This window comes from Pseudopodoces humilis, chromosome 3 (genome assembly GCF_049639895.1).
Source record: "Pseudopodoces humilis isolate 2021_Gansu_Grassland_sample_001 chromosome 3, ASM4963989v1, whole genome shotgun sequence".
In the NCBI taxonomy this organism is placed as follows: Eukaryota; Metazoa; Chordata; class Aves; order Passeriformes; family Paridae; genus Pseudopodoces; species Pseudopodoces humilis.
This window is the reverse complement of record NC_142202.1, coordinates 3,859,465-3,871,549: the sequence shown is the minus strand read 5'-3', so window position 1 is coordinate 3,871,549 and position 12,085 is coordinate 3,859,465. Positions and strand designations below refer to the sequence as shown.

The following is a 12,085-nucleotide window of genomic DNA, read 5'->3' as shown; positions in this document are numbered from 1 at the left end:
TTAGCAGACTATTTATGAATGTTTCTGAACACTATCAAATTAGTATTTCAACAACAGCTCAGTTCTAAGTAATGCATGAAACCTCTCTCACACAAAGACGTGTGGCAGACACCAGCCAAGATCTTGAGAGGATCCACCAGTGACCTCCAGTGACTGTGAATGTTCAGATTTATACCCATTCTCCAAAAAGACAGCTTTTAACTCCTTATAACTACAGGAAAGAACTTTCTTTTCTCATCTCTTATCATGAAGCCTTGTTGCAGACAAGGCAGCAGGCTTTTAGGCTTTTGTGTTTATTGGCACGACTCTCTGAACTCCTCTGAGCATGTTATCAATATTGAGTGGGTAACCAGGAGAAATCAGTGATAAGAAGGCCCATCTGGTGTGTCAAGGATTTCATTCCCCAGGCAGGGATATGTCATTTGTTAGCTTATTATTTTTAATAACTCGCAGTCTGTCCCTGTTGGTTGTGCAGACCATGGAACACAGGTTGGTGAGAAAGGCTCAGCTGCAACAGTGCCTTTTATTGCCAGATGCAGAATCATTTCTGTTTACAGGTGAACTGCACACCTTTGGCACTGAATTCCTAAAGTTCACCAACCAAACCCACAGAATCTGTCCTGAATGCCCTATTGCAGGAGAGCTGAGCTGGGCTTGGCTTGGTGTGCCTGGAACAAACCCATTGCTGCTCTCAGCTGCCCTCCTGCATGGAATTCTCAGCTACACTGGAAGCGAGCTCACCTGAGACTGCCCTGCTTGCACACTCTGCCCAAAGAGATTTTTCTCTTTGCTGTACCATATCCAGTTCTCCTGGAGGCTTAGCCCTCATGGCAGTGTGAAGCCCCACAGGGCAGTTAGCACTGCCAGGCCATTTCCTTGTGTCACAAAATGTCACCTGTGCTCTGTTACCCCATGTCGTTCTCACTTCCCTGTCAGCCGGCCGTCCCAGGGTTTGGCAGGAAGGGCCAAACTTGTGATAAACTTCACCTGAGACTCGGCTTGTGCCTCATCCTTGAAAGCCGTGTGTCAGGGAAGCATCCCTGAGCGCTGTGACTCAGGCCTGCCCTGGCTCTGTTGTGGTGCCACATGGAGTTATCAGGAGTTTCTGAGCGTTACCACGTTGCACCTGGAGAACCCGTTTGCTGGACATGCAGATAATCCACTGCAGAATTGGCTCGCAAACATGAGTTTGTGAGGTGCTTGCAGAGAGCCTCAGTGGAAGGGGAGCCGAGATTTACTGCAGGAATTGTACAATTCTTGCTGTGACTCTTCAGAGTTGAGCACCATGTTTGGACCACAATTTTTTCCAAAGAAAAACTACAATATCAGCGTATTTCCAACCACGCTGATCCTGCTGTAGCGACCTCAATTGCAATCCTGAATCTTCAACCTGATTTTCCTCTTAGTTCAGCGGGAGCTTTTCCTGTACTGTGCAGGACTGGACCATCTGTGTACATCCAGGTCATGGAAAAATATTATTTCTATACTAAATGAGATCAGTGTGTCCCCAGTGTAGAGGGACTGCATTTACAGTCCCAACCACTTCCACACACTTGCACTTTTCCTCACTGGGGCCTAATCCTGAATCAGGGAATGGTAGCATTAAATTCAATCAGGGCAGGATTATTATATGTGTTATTTTAGCTGATCTAACATGTCACAAAAATGTGTTGAATTTTTTTTTTTTTTTTTTTAAGAGCAAAATAAAACATATGGTTATATAATCAGTGAGAATCGCTAGACACCTACACAGGAGGAGCTGTAAGCATGGAAATACTCACATACATATTTGAAGTAACACCACAGGTTTTCTGGGTGGGATTCTTTGCCCTGCTGCACTACATCTGGACAAATAATTTGGATGTTGACCACTCAGATAATGCAATCCAAAATCCTGTTGCCCATGTTGCAAACAGAAGAGGAGGAGAGAACATTTCATTCCCGTCTCAGGCAGAGCAGAGCACAGCTGTGGTGTTTCATTGCAGGCAACACCACTGCTGTAACCCAGCATTGCTGGGGGGTGTGCACTGAAATTATTGCTCTTCTGCCAAAGAGCTGTGGCAAAACCAGTTCTTTTTTACTGTTTTTTCTTTTTTTCTTCTCCCCAAAGCCTAAAAGCAATAAGTGTTCCTGCAGTGCAATAGGAACTGCAGATGTGACATCAGTGCCCTGCCATGCTGGGAGCTGTTATCTCTGTGCACAGAAAGGGAGGGCTAACGTGGCTGGGTGGGAGGAGGTGAAGGTGCAGGGACTTCCAGACTGTCCAGCTGAATTTTCCCATTTTGCTGCTGTGTCTTTCACCAGCTGCAGGACAGTGATCTCAGCACTGAAGCCAATCCAGGTGTGCTGGAGATGGGATAATGCATCAATTATCACAAATCCTATCACAGATTCACTGAGGTTCAAAAACACCTCTGAGGTCATTGAGCCAACCTTGATCACCACCTTGTCAAGCAGACAGTGGCACCGAGTGCCACATTCAGTCATCTCTTGAACGCCTCTAAGGACGCTGACTCCACCCCCTCCCTGGGCAGCCCTTTGCAATGGTTACCAACCTTGCCACTGAAGAAATTCCTCCTCATGTCCAGCCTGAACCTATCAAAACTCGAAGGACAGATCCAATCCCATCACTGATTAGCATCTCTCTTTTTTATCTTCTTTAGCACTTAGCCTCTAACACTTGGGGGAAATTTGAAAGGCTGGAAGTGTCTACTCCACCCTTGAGTAAAATGCCGTCCATTTTACAACAGACCAATTCATGCATTTGTCTGTAAATTCCACAGTGCCTCTTTGTTTAAGTGCTCCTTATTCAGGATTATTCACTAAAGTCTTTTATTCTTGACATCAGCCACAGTTTATAAAAGACCCTTTCTCCATGTTGACAAGCCGTACGTGAAGCAGCCCCTCAGGCCAGAGCAGCTCAAGAGCTCCCCTTGGATGGGTAACACTGAATGAAGGACAGGTTTTTTGGGAGGATATCAGTGGTTACTTGCATTCTTTTGGGCTGAGCATTCATTTCTTAGGCAGAAACATAATTTTTATATAATCTTTTCTTCCCTCATAAACAGATTTTCTGATGTCCTTTCAGTTGGGAACCTGGCTCTAATTCCAGCCTAAGCCCATCCATGGCATCTATTACCAGTCTTGTACCACTGCACCCCTTTGCCTAAAGAGTTTTTCTTTCATTCTTTAGACAGAGACACAGAGCTACATCATACTCTAAATTATAGCACTACTGAGCAGCCCAGGGACTTCTGCCAACTTGGAAACAAGATATGAACTAAAGAGTTTCTATTTTTGCATTAAAATGGAAACAGGTGGGAAGGACGCGTGGAACTTATCAAGCCACATAAATACTTTTTTTCATGTTAAAATTTGAATGGAATGGAAATTACAATCTTCCAGCATTGCTGCAGAGCAGCAATATTGAGTTTCTCCTTACTCAGCCTTTAGCAGTAAGGAACCAGGTGCAGTGGAGTTGGAGTTCTGGAATTTGCTTCCTAACCCCATCTAACTCTCTCCTAGGCCTGCCCTATTTTGAATTATTGCTCCACCTGGCACAGAGGATGTTATTAGCTCTGGAGAGAAGAGTCAAGTCTTGCAATAGTTTCTTTATAGATTGCTAACTGGAGAATAACAGCAGGAATGAACTGCTGGATGGCAGAAATCAGTGGTTTTCCCTATTGCTACCTGATTTATGGCAGTGAATAATGCCATATGCCAATTTATGGCTCCCACACTGAGTTGGGTGCTTTGGCTCAGCTCAGGTATTTGCTGTGTGTCAGCACCGAGCCGTTGTGTGCTGGAGAGACCAGAGCCACACCAAAGCTCTGCCTTTTGAACCAGACCTCTCCCACCCCCTTGCTACCTCCAAAACCTGAGGGAAGTGCCCCAGCTGAGGTGGAGAGTGTTCCTAGGAGGACTCACTAAAGTAAAACCCACATCTAAAATAATTTTTAAAATTATGATACAGTATAAATGGGACAGACTCTACCAAAACACTTGGTTATCCATTGCCCAGGCGGCAGGAGCAGCTGCAGCTCTGCTTGGACAAGTAACCAAATGGATGGACAGACAATCTAACAGACTCCTGACTGCTTTCACTCAACCTTTAATTAACTGTTTCCAGGAAACAGCCCTGGCTCTGGCATTATTTTAGAGCAGGAAGGTATTGATCCAGTACTGCAAATGTTGCCATCAACCCAGCCACAGACTTAATCCATGTGAAATCCTACTGGAATCAAATGGATTTGTCCAGCTGCATCTCTCTGGCTCCTGTGACCACGACCATGAGCTTTTCCAGTGAAATGTCCTGCATGGCCCATTCCATGGGAGTATGCAACGTCTGCAGTGCTCTGTGCCACAGGCACCAGGGCAGCCTGCTACTGGCAGTAAGCTCCAAGTCTAAATGAGCTTAAAAGGGGATTCAAACACTTCTCCTGTTATCAAACTGCATTTTTCATTCAAACTAAGAACAGCTTTCTCTTAGGTTAAGGTTTGGAGGGTTGGCCAGTAATATACATATGTATTTAATTTTTTTTACCATTTTGTGCTTCCTGGTTGTTTCTTGGTTTGCAACAGAAACTGAAATCAAAAAACCAAAGTATTTGCAAAAGCTCTATGGCTTCAAGGTCTTTGAACTCCTCAACACCAGGAGGAGATGAAAAGTTCCCAAGACAGGCTGTTCTGAGGCTCTCAGCCCAGTTTCCAGGAACTGGGACAGGTCAAGTGCATTTAGGGGGATGGACTGAGGGAGGAAATATTCAGGTACCATTCAACTATGCAGCCAAACCATTTGACGTTTGCCTGTCACTCGTCTAGACATTTATTTCAAAAGGGAATAAAATAAAAGGAAGAAAACTACCCTGTCTGGGAATTCTTACCCAGTGACTTGTGCAGCCCGAGAGCTGGGTAATTCTCAACTGAACAAACATCAGAGGCAGTCTGAGAGCAATTTGGCTCCAGAACAAATATTGTTACTGAATTCTTTGCACCTGCAATGGCCAGGGAAATGATAATACACCCTCTCCACGTCCTCCTACGCCGGGCTTCAGAAAGCAGCCAGGAAGCATCTCCCGTGTGGCACAGCACAGAGGTGTGAGAGGGCAGGGCTGCAGGTGAGACCCTGCTGTACAATCACATCCCAAGGGGAAGTGTGCTGTCAGTCAGTGGTGGCCTCCTTGAGGCATTCAAGGACCAAGAAATTGGGAAGAAGAAATGAGCTGTGGGTGATGGTCTCTCTTGGTGCCACCTCAGGAGCATGAGCACAGCGATGGCTGATGCCCTGTGAATGTAACTTTTTTAAAAATTCTTTCTTGTTTCTTTTTTGTCTTTCTGGTTCTGCTGCACTTCTGTATTTTTCTTCACTCCTGGATTTCTCAGTCTCCTCTGAGCTGAGCTCCTTGGGGATACTCCCTCATGGGGAGTCCCACTTATCACAGTCCTCTGGGTCAGGACAAAAGCTCCAAAGCCTGTTAGGATCTTGTTTCTCGTGTTTTTTAGGATGTTATCACAAAACTTTTCGGGCCCCTCCAGACTATCTGCACAAGTTCAGTTCACCTCAATCTGGTTCATTTCTTTCTGATGGTACAAAATGGCCTTGTGGCTCACTTTGTGGCTCACTTTGGCTTTGAAAGCACAAAATGGCCCTGAACCAGTTCTTTTATCTTTATACTTATCCAACTAACAATTGACACATATATTATTTTTCTTAATGACCCAATGACCCATCACCTCTGTGCTGCACTGTGGCAATTTCTGTCCAGTCACTCACTATTACCCAAAAATCTCTAGAAGAAGAACATGAAGAAGGAAGAAGGAAAAGAAACAACAGTCTTAATCTTCTATCTTGTCTTCTGCTTTCTAAACTGTTTTAAACTCTAAACTTTAACTTCTTCACCCAGTGACTTAAGAAAACTCTCTAATCTACACACTCACACTTTCAGCTTTTTCTATCTAACTTTAACAGTTGTTTCCATGTATCACCATGAAAACATGCTCATAAATTTCATATTGTATGAAATTCAGTGTTTTTCTGGATCTCAGAGGTGAGCATCAGAAACAAGGGCACACACTCTGTGTCTCAGACTCCAAGAGTGAACACATAAATTTGAGTTCATCAGCACCACAGCTGCTCAGCTAACAGGGCCTCAAGACAGATAAAAATAGGGGGTAAATTGTATTTTGAAATTTTTCTGCTGTAAAAGAACTTTTTCCCTGGATGAATCCTAGGCAGAAATTTGTCTAATAAAGAGATTTTGTGTCTCACTTGGAATTTAATTCAGTCCTGAGTCACAAGTTACTGGATTTATGCTCCTTTTCTGATTGCATTTCCCTTATTTTTTAGTAAATTTAGTGAAATTGCTGTGGTTCTGCCTTGCCTAAAGAACTTTTCAAATTATTTACATTTATCAAAAGCACAGAAAAAATGGGAAAACTCTGTGTTCCACTGGAATGGTTTGTCCTCAGGACACAAACTGTTGCGTCCCAATTTGCCACCCTGCATTGCACTAGCTGTAGTCATTTAGTCCTGTACAAACCCAAACAATTCACCTTTTAAATATATAATAAATAAATGATGCATTTATTTATTACATAAAGCACATGTAGTTCAGCAGGCTGGTGTTGAGGTGGCTTTGCTCACTCACAGCCCCATATTCCTGTAGGAAGTTTCATACTGTGAGGAACTCACTGCCTTAGGAGGGTATTTTTGAATTTTGTTTTTAAATTATACCTACAGACACATGCACAGAGTCCTTGTTTTTTAGTCATCTCAACATTCTCAATCTCTGTAGCAGCTGGCAGATTTAGGAACAGGTGATGAGAAAACCAATTGAGCTGAGAAAAACATGCTGGGTAAAGAGGAGAAAAGATCTGAAGATAGATCAGATTATTAGGAGAGAAAAAAAAAAAGACAATACCAAATTACAGAGCCTAAATTCAAAAGAATTATGCCAATTTCAGTTAGCTTAGTAGCTGTAAAGACTACCAAATATTCTTTATGATTCTTAAGCATATTAACTTATAATTATTCATATCTGTCCATGAAAATTAACCCTCAGAAGAGCGCAATTTAATCACTGCAAATTCAGATTGGCAGAAAAAGCGCTCTGGGCTTTGTATCACTTGACTGAGCTTAGCAAATGAAAACACAGGAGATTTGGTTGATCCTCCACAAAGCTTTTGGGATGTGACATGATCAGAAAGGAGCAGGACAGTCTCGTGATTAGGTTTTGATTGCAAGATAGTGCTGAGCTGTGCTGCTTCCAGCCCTGCTGGGGGGATGAGACCCCAGGATGAACACGATCCCTCTTTGCCTGTTTTGTCCATTTGGACAAGGAGCAGGATGTGCCCTGGCAATGTACAGATGTGGTTCCTGCAGCAGCACACAGCTGACTCAGGAATGAACCTGAGCAAAACCCGACATTTTCTGCCCAAACAAGGGAAGGCACCCTGCAAAACCCAGCGTGTCAGAAAGTGTCTGCTCCTCTTGCCATGCTGACAGAGTCCCCATCACCTCACCCACCTGTGCCCCCAAGCATTCATTCCTGCTGAAGGCATTCCCAGAGGGGCACAGGGAATAGCTGGAGCATCCCGAGCAGAGCAGCCCTGTTAGCAGAGCCTCTGTTAGATCCAGCCCAGATTTCCCCACAGTACCACATCATAAAACCATCGTGCACCTGGCCCAAATTTAAGGCACAGTTAGCAGAATTGATACAAGAAAGAAACCAAGGACTGAATTAGTATCCCACAAGGTTGTTTGGGATTTTTTTCCACATCTCAGATGAAGTGAGGAGCCATGTGGAGAAGTCCTGTGTTGGCCTCCGAACCGGTCCCAAATGCTCTCTAGGTTTTACACTCTTTCAAACTTCATTACCTGCCCTTTTTTTCTTCTTTGTTGCCAGGAAAGGTTAACAAAATTACCGAGGGATGAAACATTCTTGAAACATTCTTTCTGGCTCATCAAACAGGATTAGCGGATGAATTTCACCGGGTGGTGCACACCTGAAGGAGAGGGGCGGTGAGGTTTCACCATCACCTCGTCCTCCTCAAGGAGTAGCTACAGAATGCGAGCTGTGCACACGCGTGGCTCCCCCAGAGTGAAACCCCAGCATGGCACACACTGGGAAATCCTCCCCAACACCTGTCCCCGTGGGCCTGCCCGGCTGCAGAAGGGCCAGGTGAGCCAGCAGGACACAGCTCCATGGCTTGGGAAAGCCCAGCTCTCCCCAAACCTTCACCTCCTTGTGGGGAAGGCTGTGCTCCTTGGCAGCACAAAGATGTGACAGCCGGGTGGTTCTAACCCCCAGCAGGGAATGGCCTGCTCTGCCTTTCCCTACAGCCAGCAGTGTTTCCAGCTTCCCACCAGGAAAACACTTCCCAACAAAATATTTTTTCAATAAACTGCACGGGTTACCAGGACCCTCCACGTCTGACTTTGCACAGCACCTTTGCTCTTCCAACAACCTGCCCTGCACCACTGACAGGTACCAGTGTTCCCAGGGTGGCACTTTGTCTTTTGTTTTCGCTTTCGATCTGTCACAACCAGTTGGTTACAAAATAAAGCTCTGCATGTCCCTTGACAATTACATTTATTTAAGTGGCCCTGACAGCTCAAAACATTCATGGGCACTGCTATTTAAAACTTTTTGTTGCAGTCTTGAGTATCTCTTGAAAACAGAAATTAAAATTATTGGGAAACACAAATGTTTTATAGATTATATGCATGTCTTCTAGAGGTAGTAGCCAGCTGAGCAGAAGGTAAGGGGAAAAAAAGCAGAGATTAAAATCTAGGTCAGAAGAAATGTTGGACAAGGGCCCACACTGTCAAGTCCCAGGCGTCCCACAAGAGAAAGAAAGAAAGACAGCAAAAAGGAATTTTTTTTTTTTTTTTTTTTTTTTTAAAGAAGGAATAGTGGCCTTTGCAAACATCCCATATTTTGGAAAAAAAAGCCATTTCAGAAACAGTACTGCTCCATTCTGTCTGTTGCTAGGACAGCCATTACTGGCCATTAATATTACAGATGCTTTGTTGCTTGTGCCATTGGCTTGTGCTTGTCTTGCCCTGCCCCTCCTTCAATCCCAGCCTCACCTCTGGCTCGCTGCTCCCCAGTCTCTCCTGCTCCAGACACAAAACACCGAGCCCTTTGGTCTGCTCAGCCCCCACAAAAGCAGAACACCTTTTCCTGCCTTCTGCGTTTCCTCCAGAGCCGCTGAACTCGGCTGTGGCGTGCAGGGGTGGGCACCAGCAGCAGGACCTGCTGTTTGCAACCCCCGTGCTCCTCTCTCCATCTTTAATGAGCCATGGGCACTAGAGCTGGGTTTCCCCAGATCCCCAGCACTCGGGTGCTGCAGATTTCCCACCGGTTAACCCCACCAAAGAGGGAAAGGGAGGGGAGCCCTGTGGCTTCTGCAGGAGGCAGGACCCCGTGCCGGCTCTGGGAAGGTGCAGGGATCAGAGCAAGCCGAGGCACAGCCTCTGCCATGCCCACGCCTCTGCCTGCAGCTGGAGCATCCCCAGGTGCCAGGGCTGTCCCAGAGAGGAGACAGCAGCCACTGAGTGCTGAGTTCATGCTGCGCTGAACTCACGGCCTTAGGCTACACTTTTTTCAAAAGCAGCAGCATTATTCTAAAAGCTTCACTTTCAGAAGTAACTTAAGCGCTTCAGTAGTAAGTCTTGCTGGCTCATGGTGAGGTTTACACCCTTTTAACTGCCTTGTTACCCCTGGAATAGGCTCCAGGCTCCCACCATTTCACTGCTTCTCTGACTGAGCTACCAGATCTTCAGAACAAGGACTCTCTCTCCATAAGATTGGGTTTTCATGTCCATGCCTGAATCACTGGCTTCTTTGGGTGCCAAAATGTCCAAAATATGGTTGGTCTTTTTGTTGTGGGGCTGATCCTGCATTCCTCATGGAGTCAAAGCTCTCCTCACTTCTGAAAGGTGCAAAGAAAAGCAGCCCACCATCTTGTTGCCAAATCATTCTCCATGGGAGATTTGATTTGAAACTCACAAAATACCAGGATTTATGAGAGGAACTGCCCGCAATGTGATCATAAGAACATACCAACACTGTAGTTCCCCAGCCTTTGATCTTGGCACTTTAATGATTAATTAGTGCTAAAGTACTGGAAAAATACTTCACTTGAGGCAGTTTAAAGCTTCTCTTTGTATAGATACAAACTCTGACTCACACGAAAGGATAACCCAGAACTGCAAGAGGGTGAGATTAACGTGGAAGCCTCTGGTCACATGCAGATGTTTTCCCAACTGGACAAATGGGAGAATCTGCTCAGCTTTAGGGACTGTTCTCATTGAACTGCCTACATCTTCCATGGCTTGTACTGACAGAAACTCTGTCAGCATGGAGGGAAATCCATCCCTTAGAAAGAGACACGTGTTCAAGGAGGTGTGAGCCTCAAAAAAGCATCACATCTTATGGCAATTTGCAGAAAATATTCCTCACCTGAGGTAGTTGGAGGGAAGCCATTTTCCCTTTCCTCTGCCAGAACTGTGCATTTAAATATTTCCAAATATGTTCCAAGTCCCACTGCCACCAGTGCTCAGGGCAAAGTGTGACATGGGAGGGAAAGCTTTTCTTGTGCAATCCTGCAGATTTTACATGTACTGCACCAAAAATTGAGTGCTGACCGATTGGTGACTCTCACCCCTCTTCTTTGCCCATCTGTGCATGCAACCACTCAGGGATGCAGGACAGGACAAGAGCACTCAACCTAATCAGAAAAGGCTGAAGTGCCTCCTCAGCCAAAAGCCACTGCAGTGTAGAGACCCCAGAAGCAAAGTTGTCTGTAACATTTCTTCTCCCAGAGACCTATGGGCCAAGCCCCCCAGCACTGGGCTGGGGCTGGATTTCCACCTCTGCCTGCTGGTGGGAGCAGCCCCAGCTTCCCGCAGAGGGACCTGTGTGGAGGGGCTGTGCATGGCCTGATAAACCATGAGATCCTGCCAAAATAAAGTGAGTAACGCACAGCCCTTTTCTTTACCCTGATTCCAGCTGAGTGCTGCAAACACCTTCTGATTTATGTCAGGTTTGCGGCACCGCACATGGAGCCTGCTGCTCGCAGCCTGCAAGTGGAGCTGACTTTGTTCTGGCACAAAAGTTTGTTTGGGGTCTCTTTTCTATGTGGGAACTTTCCAATGAAGTGTTTGACTTGGACTCACAGGAGCAACAAAGATGGTTTGCTGAAGATGCCATAACACCAGTTTTAGTTTGGATCTCTCACACCTCCATCACTGCCAGGCTCTGGGCCCTCAGAGTGAGGCACCATCCATTATGGCACAGTTTGCCAGTGGAGTTAGGATTTATTTTTCCATACATTCATGCATGGGTGTGGGATAACCCTGAATTGATTTGCTTTGAGATCATCACATCAAAGATACCCTTGGAGCACAGATCATTAGTGCTTTATTGGCAGTAAATAGATTTTAATATTCACTAGGAGAGCTACTGGAAATGCTCTTGGTGGAACCTGAAAGGCAGAGGCATTGGCTGGACTTTGTATTCCTTACAAGAGCTGAGGCTGAGCTCAAGTCCAGTGGAAGTGCAGATGAGGTGGAGCACAGCCTGGCCCAGTAACGGAGGGGTGAGGCCAAAGGGATTGTGACACATCCACATCACATGAAACGGGAAAATTGTTTTCTGGGTTTGACATCCAAACCACTCGGCCTCAGAGGAATTCCACACGATCCCCAAATTGAATTGAAATCTGAGGTGGGAATACAGAATTCCTAGGCTGTGTAATGACAGCTCTCTGCTCCCAGTGCTTTGATCCTCTCTCAGTTAAAGCAGAAGGGAAAAGTTGATAGAAATAGCATTAGCTAGGAAACTTCAGCTAGGAGGATTTCTGAGTGTTCAACATCAGTTGTGCTGTGAATTTTGGAGGCCACAAGGAATTCCTATTCCCTCAAAACAGGGCCTGGAAGAGGTGGAAACCCAAGGGCAAGCAACTGAACTCAACCAAGCACGGTCATTGCTTGGACCCTGGAATCCCACGTAACCAGGAATGCCAGACACTGGGCTGCTGCACAGAAATACAGGGATAAGAAAGGAAGAATCCATCAGCT

At 45.6% G+C, this 12,085-nt stretch overlaps 1 protein-coding gene across 2 annotated transcripts in view; it reads right to left on the bottom strand.

Annotated features, from left to right (window-relative positions):
* Positions 1 to 12,085, bottom strand: part of BMP2 (bone morphogenetic protein 2) — a 114,248-nt gene that overhangs the window by 10,975 nt on the left and 91,188 nt on the right. The gene's annotated exons all lie outside the window — the stretch shown is intronic.